At 42.5% G+C, this 15,778-nt stretch overlaps 1 protein-coding gene, 1 non-coding gene and 1 pseudogene across 2 annotated transcripts in view; all 3 read right to left on the bottom strand.

Annotated features, from left to right (window-relative positions):
• The window catches only part of Ube2l3 (ubiquitin conjugating enzyme E2 L3), a 74,829-nt gene that overhangs the window by 12,397 nt on the left and 46,654 nt on the right, over positions 1 to 15,778 (bottom strand). The gene's annotated exons all lie outside the window — the stretch shown is intronic.
• On the bottom strand, positions 401 to 1,658 carry LOC105741723 (annotated as a pseudogene).
• On the bottom strand, positions 10,413 to 10,598 carry LOC111815789. The gene has a single exon (XR_002820430.1). It is a non-coding gene; the product is annotated as a U2 spliceosomal RNA (small nuclear RNA).

A 15,778-nucleotide genomic window follows, 5' to 3' on the forward strand; every position in this document is an offset into this window, starting at 1 on the left:
ACAACAAGAAAATGTCTTACTTAAAACCAGTATAACTAGTCATTTAAACAGCATAACCAGACTTGCTGTATTTAGAAACTCAACATAAGATGAACAGAAATAATGACGTATATTTTTGGCATTATACTGTTGGAAGCTGATGGAAATTTCAGAAGTTCTTTTATAGGCTCTGTAAGCACACAGGATTACGAAAACAAAGAAAAAGTTTTTCTAGAAGAGTAAGCAAAAACAAATGAAGGAACGTTCCAACTATAGTTGAAATTATGCATTACAATCTAAGCTGACATCAATTTCTCTGCTGCTGATTTTGGTGCTATTCATCATTCTGCAGGCCTTTTCAGTGACTGCAGAAAATCAAACCTCACTGCTGCACAGCCTTTTGACTTTTTATTCTCCATTTTTATTTGTGGTCCAGGCCCCTGCCCATGCCTGTCACCCTGATCATACCACTGCTTATTCCAGATCCTACTGGACCCTGGACCTATGTTAAAAGCTACTTCCTATTCTTCTTGCAAACTCTTCAATCACTGCACTGCCAAGTCCACAAAATGAATCTCTAAAGTCTCAGTTTATTCTAATATCACCATGGCTAAAATTTCATTCCATGCTAATAGTCATCACACCACTGTACAGCTCTCCCACCCAGTGTACTCTGCCAGATCCTCCCATGCTATTCACTGTTTCCAGACCATCAAACCAAATTCCTCCTCTAAGCCTACTCATTCCTCCAAAACCTGAACCATCCATTCCCACACTACTGGGAACTAAATTTTTCATTACACCACCTATGTTCAACTGGCTGGCACTAATAGATTGTTAACCTGGACCAAGTTTCATTCCAATGCTACCAAGATCCCATGGTAATTGTGGTGTTCTATTGTTATGTGAATGGTAGTCTTCATGAAGGACAGATTTTTCATCCATTTTCACATGTATAGAGCTATCAAATAAACACTGCCCACTTAACATAGGAATTCCTCAAACTGTTTCAACTGCATGCTCAAAAGTGACTGCCCGTTTCTCTGTTCTTACCATCTTTGTCTTCTTTGATATCTGCTCACTTTACAGTTCCAGCTATACTGAACATTTCTTTAATTTCTTCCAACCTTGAAGTCCAGATTAACAACAAATATTGTGGAACCAAGTCTACCTGCCTGCAAGTTCCTGATAACTTCAGGAGGAATATTTGGGTTATTGAGAATTGACAGTGGTAAACTCATCAACCCAGACCCCATCTCAGGGGCATGGCCTCCTGGTAAGGATCTGCCTGTTTACTACAATGCCCTATGAAAATTTTCTCCATGAGGATCCTCCTTTATATTTAAGGGTTTTCCACTGAGAAGACCTTCCTCAGCCTCCCAATTTTCTAGTGCTTTCTTTTTTTGGTTTTTGCTCCAAATGCCTTCAGGGCAGGTTTGGCTGGCTTGAGCTGTGGGGATCGAACCACAGCAACCTGAGCCTGACTGCTTTGTTGAAGCAGCTACTTAAAGAACTGAGCTAAGGGGCAGGCCCCCTCTAGTGCTTTCTTTACAAATTCTTCATCTTTAAATTCAACCACATCACAACCCCTTGATTTTCCTTCCACATCCTTGAAGAGCTCCATGGATATAACCTCACTGATGTTCTCTCATGAAGTCTTTAATAGCTTGTCCTTTCATGTGATACTGCAGCTCAAACACAGGTGTGCATATGTGTTTGCCAGACAAGATCTCACTGTGTTGTCTACATCAGGTCGACTTTGAAATCCTAGGCTCAAGTGATCCTGCTGACTCAGCCTACAGAGTAACTGGGACTTAACAGACATTATATAAATTTTCATTAGCAAGAAGTTGCTGTTTAGGGTTTAGTTTTGGTTTTAGTTTTGCTTGCTTTTCATCACTGACCCCAAATTATTTCCTTATAATTAAGAGGGGCATAGTGGGAGAACAGAAGAGAATGGAGAGGGAAGGGGGAAAGGGGAGGGGAAGGGAGAGGAGATACTATTTGCAATTACATCAACATTCACAGAGGTCAAACATCCCAGGCATAAGGGCATACTATAATCACAAGACGTCTTTTCACACTGCCTAAGACCAAGAAGTTTTATGCTTTATCATAAAAGGTCAATTATCAGAGCCAAACTTGTTCTTAGTAAACAGAATTTTTGTGCTCGGTTAAAGAATCTTTTATACCTTCCTGGGCCCAATTACTCGCTGGCAGAAGAACAAAGTGTTAACTGACTGATATGGAGTACTCACATGTGTTGCCCAATCTTCATATGCTGTCCAGTTATTTATTTTATTTTTTCTCTTTTCATTTTTGAGACAGGGTCTATGTAGCTCAAACTGCCCTTGAACTCACAATTCCCTAGCCTCAGCCTCCCAAGTGCCACACTGGGCCACTTTCTTCTGGATCCTGCATAGGTGCTAAGCTCTCGATCCAGCAAATCTTGGCTCTGCCTCACTGAACATGCTCTATTCCTCTCAGTGATCCTGTTTGCTTACTACAGAGTTATAAAATTTTCATATATACTCTGTACATCAGTCCTTTATCAGATGGGGGGGGGTATTTATCTTTTCTGAAGATGTAAAAATAATCATATAGATCTAAAGAACCTAACCCAGAATATGCTGAGTGCTCAGGTCAAACAAAGAAGGCCTGTTCTTTAGTCCGGGGCAGCTTGGTCTCTCTATGGTGTATCAGTACCTACTTCAACAGTGGAACCCTAGGACACGGAACTAGTTATTGGCTGGTGTGAGACAAGACTTAGCACCATGCCCTAAATCTTCACCCTTATGACATCTAAAGCTCTAGTCCTTGAGGCCTGGACAATGTGATGACCCCAGGAACAATCTTTGGCCTTTCCTACTTCCAGAGATGGGGAAGCCTGTCATGCTGTATCGTCTGTCTTTGTTTTGTATTACTCAGATAGGGTCTCACTATGTAGCTCAGGCTGGCCTCAAATTCATGGCACTACTCCTGGCTCATTCTCCCATTGTGCTGGGATTACAGGCATGCACCATACCTGGATATATCACCTTTCTTGTACTCCAGCTCTCCTGGATTATACCCTATCCCAAGGCAGATCCGATCTTGAAGGATGCCCAGGAGACTCTCGTCAGTCCCTACATAACAGCACATCTTCTCACATCCCAACCTAAGTGGTTATTCTCCATTTAAACAGAGCTTCTCTGCTGGGAGGCAAGGCTAGCCACCCACCAGGTCTCCATAATTTCCCATGTTTCTAGATCTGCATAGAGTAAAAGGGTTTGTTTTTTTAGGTACTAGGAATTGAACTCAGAACTAATGGTCTCATGCTTGCCTGGCAGGCGCTGCACCACTGAGCTAAATCCCTAGCCAGAATAAAAGTTTCAAAGAATAGATTAGGGACAACTGAGGGCAGGGAGAAGCCTTCTGGAAGGAGAGGGCTAAACACTAGGATGGCACTTTGGAAGGGAGAGCACACGCAAGCTGGTAGGCTGCCAGCAAGCAGTGTGGCTGAGCAGCTGCTGAGACCAACTGCCAAGGCCTGAAGCACTTCCTGGAGGAGGTGGAACCATGCATGAAGATGAATCTATGGGTAGGCTGGTCAGGAGTTGGGATGAGGGAGATGGAGGCCAGCAAGACAGTGGGAATATCTGGGAGAAGTCCAGGCCATGTGGGTGAAGGAAAACCTGTACTACATAGGAAGGACAGGGTAAGACAGGATTTTTACCCTAGCGAAACTTTCTAAGGCCTTCTTGAAGGGACATGGAATTTTTGAATTGCTCTACCTAAGAGTCAACTCTGTTACCAATGAGCTAATGAGAAAATTCTGTCTTTTTTATTTTGTTTTTTTTAAAGCAGTGTCTCATCATATAGCCCAGGCTGGCAGTGAACTTGCAGTGATACTTCTACCTTGGCCTCCCTATTGCTTGGATTATAGGCATGTGCCACCATCACTTTTTTTTTTTTTTTTTGCGGTACTGGGGATTGAACTCAGGACCTTGTACTTGCTTATTCTGCTGAGCTAGCTCCCTGGCCCCACAACTTTTTTTAAGAGGAAAATATAAAACATCTCCCCCCCCCGTAAGGCTTACTGCTATTTACTTGCTTGAGCCATTTAAAAATAGCTTTCCTGTATAAATGTTGAGAAGGATTCTTTTTTGGGGGAGAAGGATTTTTTTATTTGGAGATTAAACCACATTTACAGCAAGTTCATAATTACATCTAATGTGATACAACTATCCTTTTTTTAAAGGCTGGCTCAGGCTGCCTTAAGGGCAGGTATGGTAAGGCATGTGGAGCTGGGGATTGAACCTTGGCCCTTGTGGCTGACTGTGTTTGCCCTAGCAGGTGCTTAAAACAACTGAACTAACCTGCAGGCCCCCCTTGTATAAATGTTGGCTTGCAAGATTCAACAAATGTCTTCACTCAGCAGCCAGCACTAACCAACCTCCCACTTCCTGCCATTTGCTAGACCCCTGCCATTTGCAAGGTGGGAGAGAAGGTTGTGTGAGGCCAGCAAGTTCTGTATTAGTAGGCCTAGGGTCAGCCTTGCATCTTCTTAACCAAGGGTGAATGTTAGAATGGTCAAAAATATCTGCAAAATGTGGGTAACAGAAGTCTGCACCCAGAGTTACAGATGATGAGAGAGGCTGCCTAGCCCTACTGACTGGCATGTGGGCAAAGGTTAAGAAAAGCAGGTGGTGTTGGGCCAGCGAGATAGCTCAGTGGACTAAGTGCCTGCTTTGGCAAGTAGTGCAGTGATCAGGGTTCAATCCCAGGTCCCGCATGCTGCGCCACCCCTGGGGGCCAGGAAACAAGTCCAGGTGTGGTGGTGCATGTCTTGTAATCCCTGCGCCGGCTAGGCTGAAAACAGGAGGATCACTACAAGTCCAAGCTGCATAGTGAGACCCTGTACCAAACACATAAATGAAAGAGAGAGACAGAGAGACAGAGAGACAGAGAGACAGAGAGACAGAGAGACAGACAGAGACAGACAAGACAAGACAAGACAAGACAAGACAAGACAAGACAAGACAATAGATGTGTTGCTACACTGGAGGCAGCCAAGCCTCTTGCCACCCAGGCAACACAGTTAAGCTCATCCTAACTTCTTTGCACCTCCTTCCTCTTCTAGATGATGAAAGGAGACTCAGGTGTATGATGGGTGCAGACTAGCCATCAATCAAATGTTTCTGGTGAGGATATGCAAAACTAAAAGAGTAAGTATCTTTTGTATAAAGGTATAAAACTCTACAAGTAACTTTTCATATTCAGGAACTTTAATTTGTCTTTTGGGTAGGCAGAACAGAAATTATACAGAGCATTAATAACAAATGGTTTTGTAAGAAAGCATAAGTTTTTAGAAATTCATTTCAGGAATAATATATTATTTATCTCAACCACTCACACATTTATTTACAGTTCCTGGCTTAAAACTCTCTACCCAAGGCAGGGGACCGGGTTTTCCTATATAGTTTAGGCTGGCCTTGAGATTTAATATTGTATGTATGGATGTATGGATGTATGATTATGTAAAGGATTTACTAGGTAGGCTTACGAAGGCCGCCTGCAAGATAAGGAGTAGAAGAATGTAAAATGGCCATCTGTGCACTGGAGAGCTGGAGGATCCAGTTGAAGACTGAAGGCGTGAAGCACACTGAAGCGGTTCCTGTGGGTCCATGTGGAAAGCCAAAAAATCTGTGTTCTGGAAGGCTGAAGGGTCCAGGGAGATGGCTCAGTGGAATAAGCGCTTCCCTGGCAAGTGCAAGAGCCCGAGTTCAATTCCCAGTTCCGGGGAAAAAAAAAAAAAAAAAATTGGGCCAGGGAGATAGCTCAGTGGAATAAGCGCTTCTCTGGCAAGCGCAAGGGCCTGAGTTCAATCCCTGATTCTGCCAAAAATAAAAAAAAATAAATCCTGGAAGGCTGAAAAGTCTATGTTGAAAGCCAAAGGAATTGGAGATGAAAGACCAAAGGCAATGGTAAAACCAGAGCTCCTCCAAAGAAAATGGAAGACTTCTTTCTTTCCCTCTTTACTCCATCCAGGCTACAAGCCTTTTGGTTGGTACTACCCACAAGCTGGGTGTGTCTTCCCTCCTCAATCTACATGTCATCATCCAAAGATACACCCAGAGCTTTACTGATTCGTTAAAAAAATCTTCACTCAAATCAAGTTCACAATCACAATCCATTCTTTTTTTTTTAAACATTTATTTAGTGTGTGTGTGTGTGTGTGTGTGTGTGTGGCCAGCTCAGCCCACCAGGGGGCGCGGCTGGCTGGCATGTGGTGCTGGGGGATCGAACCACGGTCCCTGTGCTTTTCCAAGCTTGTTCCAAATAGGTGCTTTAGACCACTGAGCCATCTCTCCAGCCCCCACAATCCATTCTTTGTCAACTTGACAACCAGACACAGCTTCTTAAAACACATTTAATCTCCAAATACAGCAAGTTCATAATTACATCTAATGTGATACAAGTATCCAAACAGAAATACACTAGGTTCCTCCCCAGAATAGAAGTGTTCTTTTTTGGGTGGAGGAGGGGCAGGGTTCCTGCTTACTCTTCTAACATTCTGTAATTCTCTCTTTGGAGGTAAGGGGGGCGGGTTTTGCTATGTAGTTCAGGCTGGCCTTAAATTCACTATAGAGCCAGCCCAGGCTGGCCTGGAACTCAAGGTGATCCTCTTGCCTCCACCTCACAAGTGCTAGGATTATAGGTGTCTGCGCCACCACACCCCTAGTCCCAATACTTGGGAGGCTAAGGCAAGAGGATCACTATGAGTTAAGAGGCCAGCCTGGGCTACATAGTGAGTTCAAGGCCGGCTTCTCAAATACATAGCAAAACCCCATCCCCAAAAGCAAAATGTATGTAATAAGAGTTAGTTTAATAAAATAGTCTTCCGCTGAGGTCACCTTTTGGTGAGTATTTACATGGCACACACATATTTTCATATTTTTTACCCCTAGGGATAGATCTAATCTATACACTTCTTCCCCAAACACCTTTGTCACCAATTTTTCTAGTCATATTCTTAGTCAAGGTAAACTGACAGTATAATTAATGATCACTCCTACCTTGTCTGATGGTTTTAGGAGCCGCCTCATTCCAGAGGGGTCTTGCTCATACCCTAAAGAAAGGAATGCTGCACAGAAAGACTGAGAAAGAAGAATCTTAAAACAGATGGGCCTCTCTGAGCTTCCCTACTCCATTAACACAAGATCACAGCCTTTTTGGCTAATCACCTTTCTATACAACTGTCCATGTGTCAGTACCTATGAATGAAGTTTCAACTGATACCCAGAAGGACAGGGTTTGGAAAGCTTTAACTGAACACAAGGAGAAAACATGGAAGTACACATCCTTTCCCTGGAGACTTGCTTTGTGTATGACAGGCATCCAAAGGGGGGAAAGGATAATTACTAGTGATTGAGCCCTCAATCTGGAAAATCTGACACAGACTATAAAAATGGAAATAAACTGGGATGTCCAGCTATTGCCCACTGCAGAACTAACTACCTGCTTGCTGGGACAGGTGGTTCCTACTCTTTCTGGGAACACAGATGTGATCTGTGGTACATCTATAACAGGATAAACTGCACCTGAGTTTGTTTTTACTATTCAACCTCCAACTGAGATGGCAAGATTTAATTTAATTTAAATTTTTTGGTACTGGGGACACAAACTCAGGACCTTGCACTTGCCTGACAGGCACTTGTGCTGTTGAGCTGTATCTCCAGCCCTGCAAAATTTTAGCATAAAACTTATCAAAGATAACAGTATTTTTATTTCCCTATGAACCTTAACAGCATTTTCTGTTACATCTTCCTATATAGAGAGAGCACTGAAAGGTAAGTTTCACATACTCCAAATTAGTTTTCAAACTTCACATTTCACTTATCTCTTTCGTAAGGTACTGCAAGTAGTTAGCCAAACATGTACTTTCCAAATCCTTATTCAGTTCATGCTCAGTTTTAGGAGAATCTCTACTTATCCTTTTTTTTTAATGTATTTAGTACAGGGTCTACACAGATCAGACTCACAGTGATTCTCCTGTTTTCAGCCTCCCAAGCACTGGGATTACAGGCATGTGCCACCATTCCTAGTCTCAGCTGCTGTCTCATTGTGCCCTGGGGGCAGGGCTGGCATGACTTGTAGCGCCAGGGATCAAACCATCTGGCTGGCCCTTCATACCCAGATTTTTTTTTGGGGGGGGGATTTTTCCCCCCCATAATTTTATTGAGAAACAAATAGCAATGAGACAGTTTCAAACCAAATTGGTAGGACAGTTTCAATAATTAACACATTGCATACATTCTTCCTAGTGGTTAATTGCTGTACAAGATGCGGACATGATATCCTCCTATTTACAAACACCATTACAACAAATCCCTCTATTCATTAAGAGAACATATCTATCCTAACCACTTTGAATACACAGATACAAAATGGACATTCATCTGTATCCCCTTTTTTTTGTTAAGTTCCATCATTTAAATATTATAGGTGTGTAAACTCAGCAAAATATTCTAAAAGAGTTCAATAGTCCATAATAGTATTGGGTCTTCCGTTTCACTGGCAATGTCAGAAATTGTTGACCTGAGTCCCCTACAGCTCAACATAACGCCATGGCTTTACTTCTTATACTTCATTTTTATACTTTTCTGCTGGATTGGTGAGACCAAGGTAAAGCAGGATCTATGCAACAAGAGTTGTAGCTTTGGGGTCTGAGAAGGTCAGTGAAATCCCCTCAGGATTTATCCTGAGATCCTGTACCTCAGATTGTAGAACCTTTGTCAGTGTCAGCCATGTGGATGAGTCACGGCCATTGCTTGGCTACACCCAGATTTTTAAGTATTCGTATTTTCTGCATTTATTTTTAGTCATATGCACTATTGTTTAGGTCTCAAATGTTCTTCAAAGACTTCTGTGTTGACTTATTCACTAACTGGGCATTACTGAGAGGTTATAGAACCTTTAAATTGGAACTGGTGGGAGGTCTTCAAGTCACTATGGACAGGGGTGTGCCCCTAAAGGGCATAGGACTCAGGGCCTTCCTCTTCTTTTGCTTTTTAAGTCACGAGTGAGCAGTTCTGTTTCAACACAGCCTGCCTGCCATAATATGCTGCCTTGCTCCAGACCTAAAAGCATTGTCTCCCCTGCCCCCCCTGAACTGGGGATTGCATACTGAGCCATCTCCCCGGCCCTGCAACACACTCAAAAGCAACAGGGCTAACCAACCATAGACTGATACAAAGATCCTAAACCAAATTAATCTTTTTCTTCTTTCCCCCTTCATGGGCTGGGGATTGAATCTAAGGCTTGAGCATGCTGGATAAGTAGTCTACTACTGAGCTACACCCTCAGCCCCAACTTTCTACCCTTTATCCCTATGTATGATACTGGAGACTAAACCCAAGGCCTTTGCATGGAGCTATTATCTCTTGTCTTTTTTCAATATTTTATTTTGAGATAGTCTTACAAATGTGCCAAGGCTAGGCTTGAAGTTGCAATGTTCCTGCCTCAACCTTCCAAACTGCTGAGATTACCAATGTGTGCCACTATGCCCAGGCCTTTTCTCAGGTATCTGTTATACTAACAAAGAAATAACTAACACAATATGCATGTATGTAAATAAGACAAAAGTTGATCAAAAGGCTGGGGAGATAGCTCAGTGGCAAAAGCAACCACCTGGCAAGCACAAGGTCCCAAGTTCAATCCCCAGTACTGGAAAAAAAAAAAAAAAAAGTTGATCAAGTGCTTGTTGTATGTTAGGCATTTTTCCATCTCAACTTATCTGTCCTAGCAGCAACCCTGAGAAACAGCCACCCACATATGGAAGCATGGTGAGTGAGGCAGAATTAGTTAGCCTGAGACCTAAACTCGGGCTTCTTTTTCTCTGCGCAACCCAATCACCCATATGGTCCAGCTTTAGCACTTCTGTGGGACTTGAGGCCAAGGGAACTGAGGAAATAGGCCAATGTTCGTGCCGCATACTATAACGTGAACATTATCATTGTCTCTGTTCAAGAGAACTAGTGTCTTGCAGACACCTAATAAGCTGACAGACTACCTTGTTAATTTCTTTCTTTTTTTTTTTTCCTTGTTAGTTTCTTATAAAAGCATAAAAATCTATTCTTTTTTTTTCCCCCTGGAACTGAGGATTGAATTCAGGCCCACTAAGCTATCTCACCAGCCCCAAAAATCTATTCTTTATAATTCTCAGCACCCATAGCACAAAGCCATTTTGTAATAACTAAAACCATACGGAAACTCTTCACCAAATGGTACCAAACCATCTTGGGGCCTTCTGTCTTATGTGCTACTAGTAGTCACAATCTACTTGTCACACAGTAACCCTTCAAGAATCCCAAAGACTTCATTCCACCTTAAGTCATCCGGTCTCTGAATTCTTCACTAATTCACAAAGTGACAGGTTTTGTTTTGTTTTGTTTTGTTGCACCATTTCTAGAGGTACTGCAATACCAGGTCGATGAGTGGAGTGGAGAAGCAAGCTCCTATTCCATCTTCCAGCTCCAAAAATCCATTTAATGCATTGTCCTCAGATAGAGGACATATCAGATATTAAACTGATAAGAACAGATACACTTGATTTTAGTCAAGGGCTGAGAAGCGATAAAATGACAGTCTGATCATCAATATGAAGCAGTGAAGACTACCACAAAGTGCTGTGGCAGCCAGAGAAATCAAAGCAATCTTCTGCTCTCCAGCATGAAGTGCTGTGACATGTCCCATGGTGTTTGACCACAAGCATCTAACAACTGTGTGCAGAACTCACGGCTGATGTCTCAGTAAGATCCTGGCTTGGATCTAATGAATATGCTGTCTTGATTTCATCCCAAACATCAGATGGACAAATGGCCCTTGTGCATTGCTGTGACTTCCATCTACCTTCATGATGAGTTCTCAGCAGCATCTTTTTTTCTCTGTGGCTCATATTCACTTAGTGAGTAAACATGTCCAAGCATTCCTAGTACAAGGGTCTCTAGCTCAGACTGGTCTGGCTGTGTGCCCCTAAAATTATCTTTTTGTTAAAGTTTTCCTTTATGAAAGAAGGTGGTACACTTTGAATTCCAGGATGTTTCTATGCCCTATAGACATTTGATTTTCTTTACAATGCAGTCACACACTAAATGAAGTTTATGGACTGCCTGACATATGCTATGTCCTTAGCCTTTGTAAACTGTCTTTATGTTCTGTATTCTCAAAAATAAGCTTCCTGCTTACTTGAATCACAACATCTGCTAAATTAGAAGATTCATCTTGTGCTAATTTTGGTTTCTGAATATAACTTCTTTGTGCTGCTTTCAACATTTTGGTTGTAGAACTTTTCATGATGTAATTTTCTGGTTATAAATATGCCAATATTATAGAGTTCAATCATATTCCCTTCAAACAAGTGTTAAGTAAGGATGAGTATTTTTATAACTAATCTAATCTTTCATGGCTAACCTATCTTCTAGGTTGTATCCAAATTTAAAACTATTAGGGCTGGGGAGATAGCTCAGTGGAATAAGTGCTTGCCTGGCAAGCACAAGGTCCTGAATTTGATCACTGGTACAATAAATAAATAAATGCATACGTACATACATACATACATACATACTATGGGGCTGGGGCTATAGCTCAGTGGTACAAGTGCCTGCCTGGCAAACACAAGGTCCTGAGTTTAATTCCCAGTACCAAAAAAGAGGGAAAAAAGGGACTAAATTTAAAACTATGATTTTCACTAATTAAATTCAATAAGTAACTTTCTCTCTTGTGAATTCACAAAAGTATATATATATATATCTCACAGCATGATTCAGTACCTTTCAAGACCTCTCTCTGCCACACATACACTCGCCACCAGACATTCCATACCCCATAATGATGCTGTAAGTCTCTGTTGCAAGCTGTGGTACATTCTCTGTGTGGATACAACATCCTGCATTTCTGTGTATCTATACATACAACCCAAATACAGTTACAAAATTTGAGACCTGTCAAGCACAGTCGCCCACACTCACTAGCCACTTTGGAGGCTGAGGTGGAAGATCATAAACTCAAGGTCATCCCAGGCAACTTGGTGAGACCTTGTCTCAAAATAAAACAGTAAAAAGGGTTGGGACTGTAGCTCAGAGGTAGTGTGCTCGGTTGTACACACAAGACCATGGGTTCCATTCCCAGCACCACTGGTTCAGGATGACCTCAAATTTAGGGCAATCTTCCTGCCTCAGCCTCCCAAGTGCTAGAATTACAGACATTACCACATGGTGGGCCATACTCAATGTGTAGGAGACTATGGACCCTATGACATTCCATCCCCTAGGATGACAGCTGTAAGACTCTTGAAGCCCATGTGCTCGTGACAACACCCCTGAGATTTTAGTCCACAAAGCAAGGAGTTCAACAGCCCCCTAAACATGGGGACATGTTCTTTCCACTAAAACTGACTTCAACATACGGGGGCGGGAGGGGGGGGAACACCACAACACTTGCGGGTTAGCTCAGTTGTTTAAGTGCCTGCTGGGGCAAAGGCAGTCAGGCAGAGGACAGTGGTTCGATCCCCAGTTCCCCATGCCTTACCAGACGTACACTTAAGGCAGCCTGTGTCAGCAACCCCCCTCCCCCGCAAAAAAATCCTTCTCAATGTACCCTGAGGATGATGGCACCTTTATTTTATTTTGTAGCCTAAGTCTTGAACTCCCAATGATCCTCCTGCCTCAGTTTCATTAAGTGTTGAGATCATGGGCGGGCATTGCCACCACACCCAGCCAGCATCACTATTTCAAACACATGGCTCTTTGTCAAAAAACAAAACAAAACAGACAAACCCCAAGTTTTATCTCATTTGGCTACAACCATTATACCTATGGGAAAAGGACACAAACAGAGCAGTCAAAGAATTAGCAAGAGAAAGGAAAAATAGAGGACACAGGCAGTTGCTTGTCCAGGTAGGGGCCTGCAGCTCCTACCCAAGGCTAGAAGAAGGAAAAAGAGGGCTTAACAGGGGAAAGCCCAGATGCACTGGGCTGCACATTCAGGTAAGGGCAACAAAAAGGCAGAAGTTCTAAATCACAAAGGTAATTATAAAAGCGTAAAGGGAGCAAGAACCTCTAACATGCTACTGAGGCAGGGTTGGAGCAGAGTTTCCTTCTTCCATGACAGAAAAATTAAAACTTTAGGTACTGAAGGAGCTTTGATACTATGCTAGTTTTGTGCCAAGTTCCGTGATTCAGTATACCACACCCAATCATCACACCAACAGGCATGAAGACAAAGGGGGAGGAAATAAAACTAAAATAACATAACTGTCACTGATAGCCAAATATCTCACTTTTTAGGCAAGTTTTTAGGTTTGTAACAAGTTGGAGGAAGGTTTTACACAGACCTAAAATTCACATAATGTATATACATAACTATCTGAAAGTCTACAATTCAGTGCTTTTCATGTATTCATAATGGTGTATCACTTTCTCTGATTTTTGTAACTCCAGAAAAATTCTTGCCCATCAACTAACAAATGAAGACCAAGACAATACAATACAATGTTGTGGAATAAAGTAACCTGTTTCAATGGAGGCTCAGAGACTTTGGCTAGATGTGGCTAAATCCTCCCAGAAGGGATGGAAGTGGGGTGAGGCTGAAGCAACAACTTCAGGAGGAAGGCAGGACAACTGCCTAGACAGGTTGGGAAAGCACATAACTTGTTTCCTACAACTCAGCATCCATATTTACTAAAATAACAAGTCTCCAAGAGAAATGTGTTTATTGTACAAAATGTGGTGGCCAGCAAGATAGCTCAGCAGACTAAGTGACAGCTTACGCAAGTGCAGTTTGATTCCCCACATGCTTTGATAGACCCCATCCCTAGGCCCACTGAGCTGGCCACTGAGACTGGGCATGGTGGTGCACACCTGAAATCCCAGTGCTGGGGCGGCTGAAAATAGGGAGATCACTACTAGGCTGGGCTGCGTAGTGAGACCCTGTGCTAAATACATAAAAACAAACAAAAAAAGAAAATGTGGGATATGGGCAGGCAGAGAAGGAGAATATACTGTCTCAGTTTCCTCCCTGACAAAGAAGTGGGGTCAGTGCTTAGGCACACACCTTCCTGCCACGATTTTTCTCAGTGTATACACATGCCAAGTGTACGGACATGCTGGAACGTGTTGTGCATGTGCACATGTGGTGCCATAACCTCTTTCTTCATCTCATAGCTTATGCTGATTGTAAATCCCATCACAGGGAAATCATCCCATTCTGCCTCCCAGCTGCAACACAATGCACAGCCACAATTCATCATGTCTTTCCCACCAGACCACAGAAGAGCCCAAACTACAGTTTCGTTTTTTGTTTTTTTTTTCCTTCTTTATAGAGACAGGGTCTCGCTCTGCAGTTCAGGGTAGCCTTGAATTCACTATGTATCCCAGGTTGGCCTCGAACTCACAGAGATCTCCCTTCCTTACCCTAATAAGTGCAGGAATTACAGGCATGGGCCACCACACCTAGCTATACTTCATTTTGTTTGTAAAGATGGTATTAGTACCTTTAGTGTTTGTGGCAATACTAAGTACCCACAAATGTCTTCAAAGATAAAATACAGCTGGGTGTAGTGGCACAGACCTGTAATCCCAGCACTCAGGAGGCTGAAGCAGGAGAATCATTGAATTCCAGACCAGCCTGCAGTACAAAGTGAACTCAAGGCCAATCTGAACTTCAGTGAGAGCCTATCTCAAAAAAATAAAACAAAACAAAGACAAAATATAGGTATGTCTTCCCAAGAGTTCACTTATTGGCCAGACTCTGAACAGCGAGGAAAGGTATCACCTTCTCTGGAAGCCACAAGCAACAGAAAATAATGATCAAGGGGCTGGGGAGACAGCTCAGTAGAATAAGCACTTGCCTGGCAAGCGCAAGGGCCTGAGTTCAATCCCCAGTTCCGCCAAAAAAAAAAAAAAAAAGAGAGAGAGAGAGAGAAAGAAAAGAATGATGAAGGTTTCCTGCTGTTTGGCTGGGATCCCACAGCATTCTACTACTGAATGCTCAGATTATCTTCTTGCCTATATAAAAACCATCAGCACCAGTATTTGTGTTATCATTCTGAGCTGAGGGTACCAACTCAAATAATTTGAAATAACTAAAACATAATTATCCAAGACCCTAGCCCCAGCCTACAGCCTATTCTACAGAAAACACTGTTCTATTTTTGAATACCTCATTCTCCAGTTTGTGGAGGCCATTAATACAGGTGGTAGGAGAACCTCCAGTTCAATCTATGAGATAAGAGTGTCAATTTCAGATCAGCTGCATAGAAATAAAACTACTTATTAGATATGATACACTGGTTAAGATGGGAAAGGAACAAGAATCATAATTTTAAGCATACAGTTACTTGAGCCAGGAAGATAGCTCAGTAGAAGAATATAGTTACCCACAGTTATCCATATATATGCTCCATATCTTTATTCCCTAGGCTTATTTATGCTGTCTAAACTTGTCTGGTTTTCTTCTTCCTGCTCTGTTACATTCAAATCCCTTTAAAGATGGTATGAATCTGGCTGGGTGTGGTGGTAGTACTTTCCTTTAATTCTGCCTAATGAACCAGTTGGTGCCTTTCATTGAGGCATCCTGAAAATTCTTTTTCTCCAACCAGAGTCAAGAATCTACATGGTCTCATTCTTTTGTTAACATAAGAGTCTGATCCTAGGGTCGGCAAGATAACTCAGCAGACTAAGCACCTGCTTAGGCAAGCACAGGGACTGGGGTTTGTACCCTGGTACCACAGGCTGAGTCCAGGCATGGTGGCCCACAC

Source organism: Octodon degus, unplaced genomic scaffold (genome assembly GCF_000260255.1).
Source record: "Octodon degus isolate 3935 unplaced genomic scaffold, OctDeg1.0 scaffold00021, whole genome shotgun sequence".
Classification (NCBI taxonomy): domain Eukaryota; kingdom Metazoa; phylum Chordata; class Mammalia; order Rodentia; family Octodontidae; genus Octodon; species Octodon degus.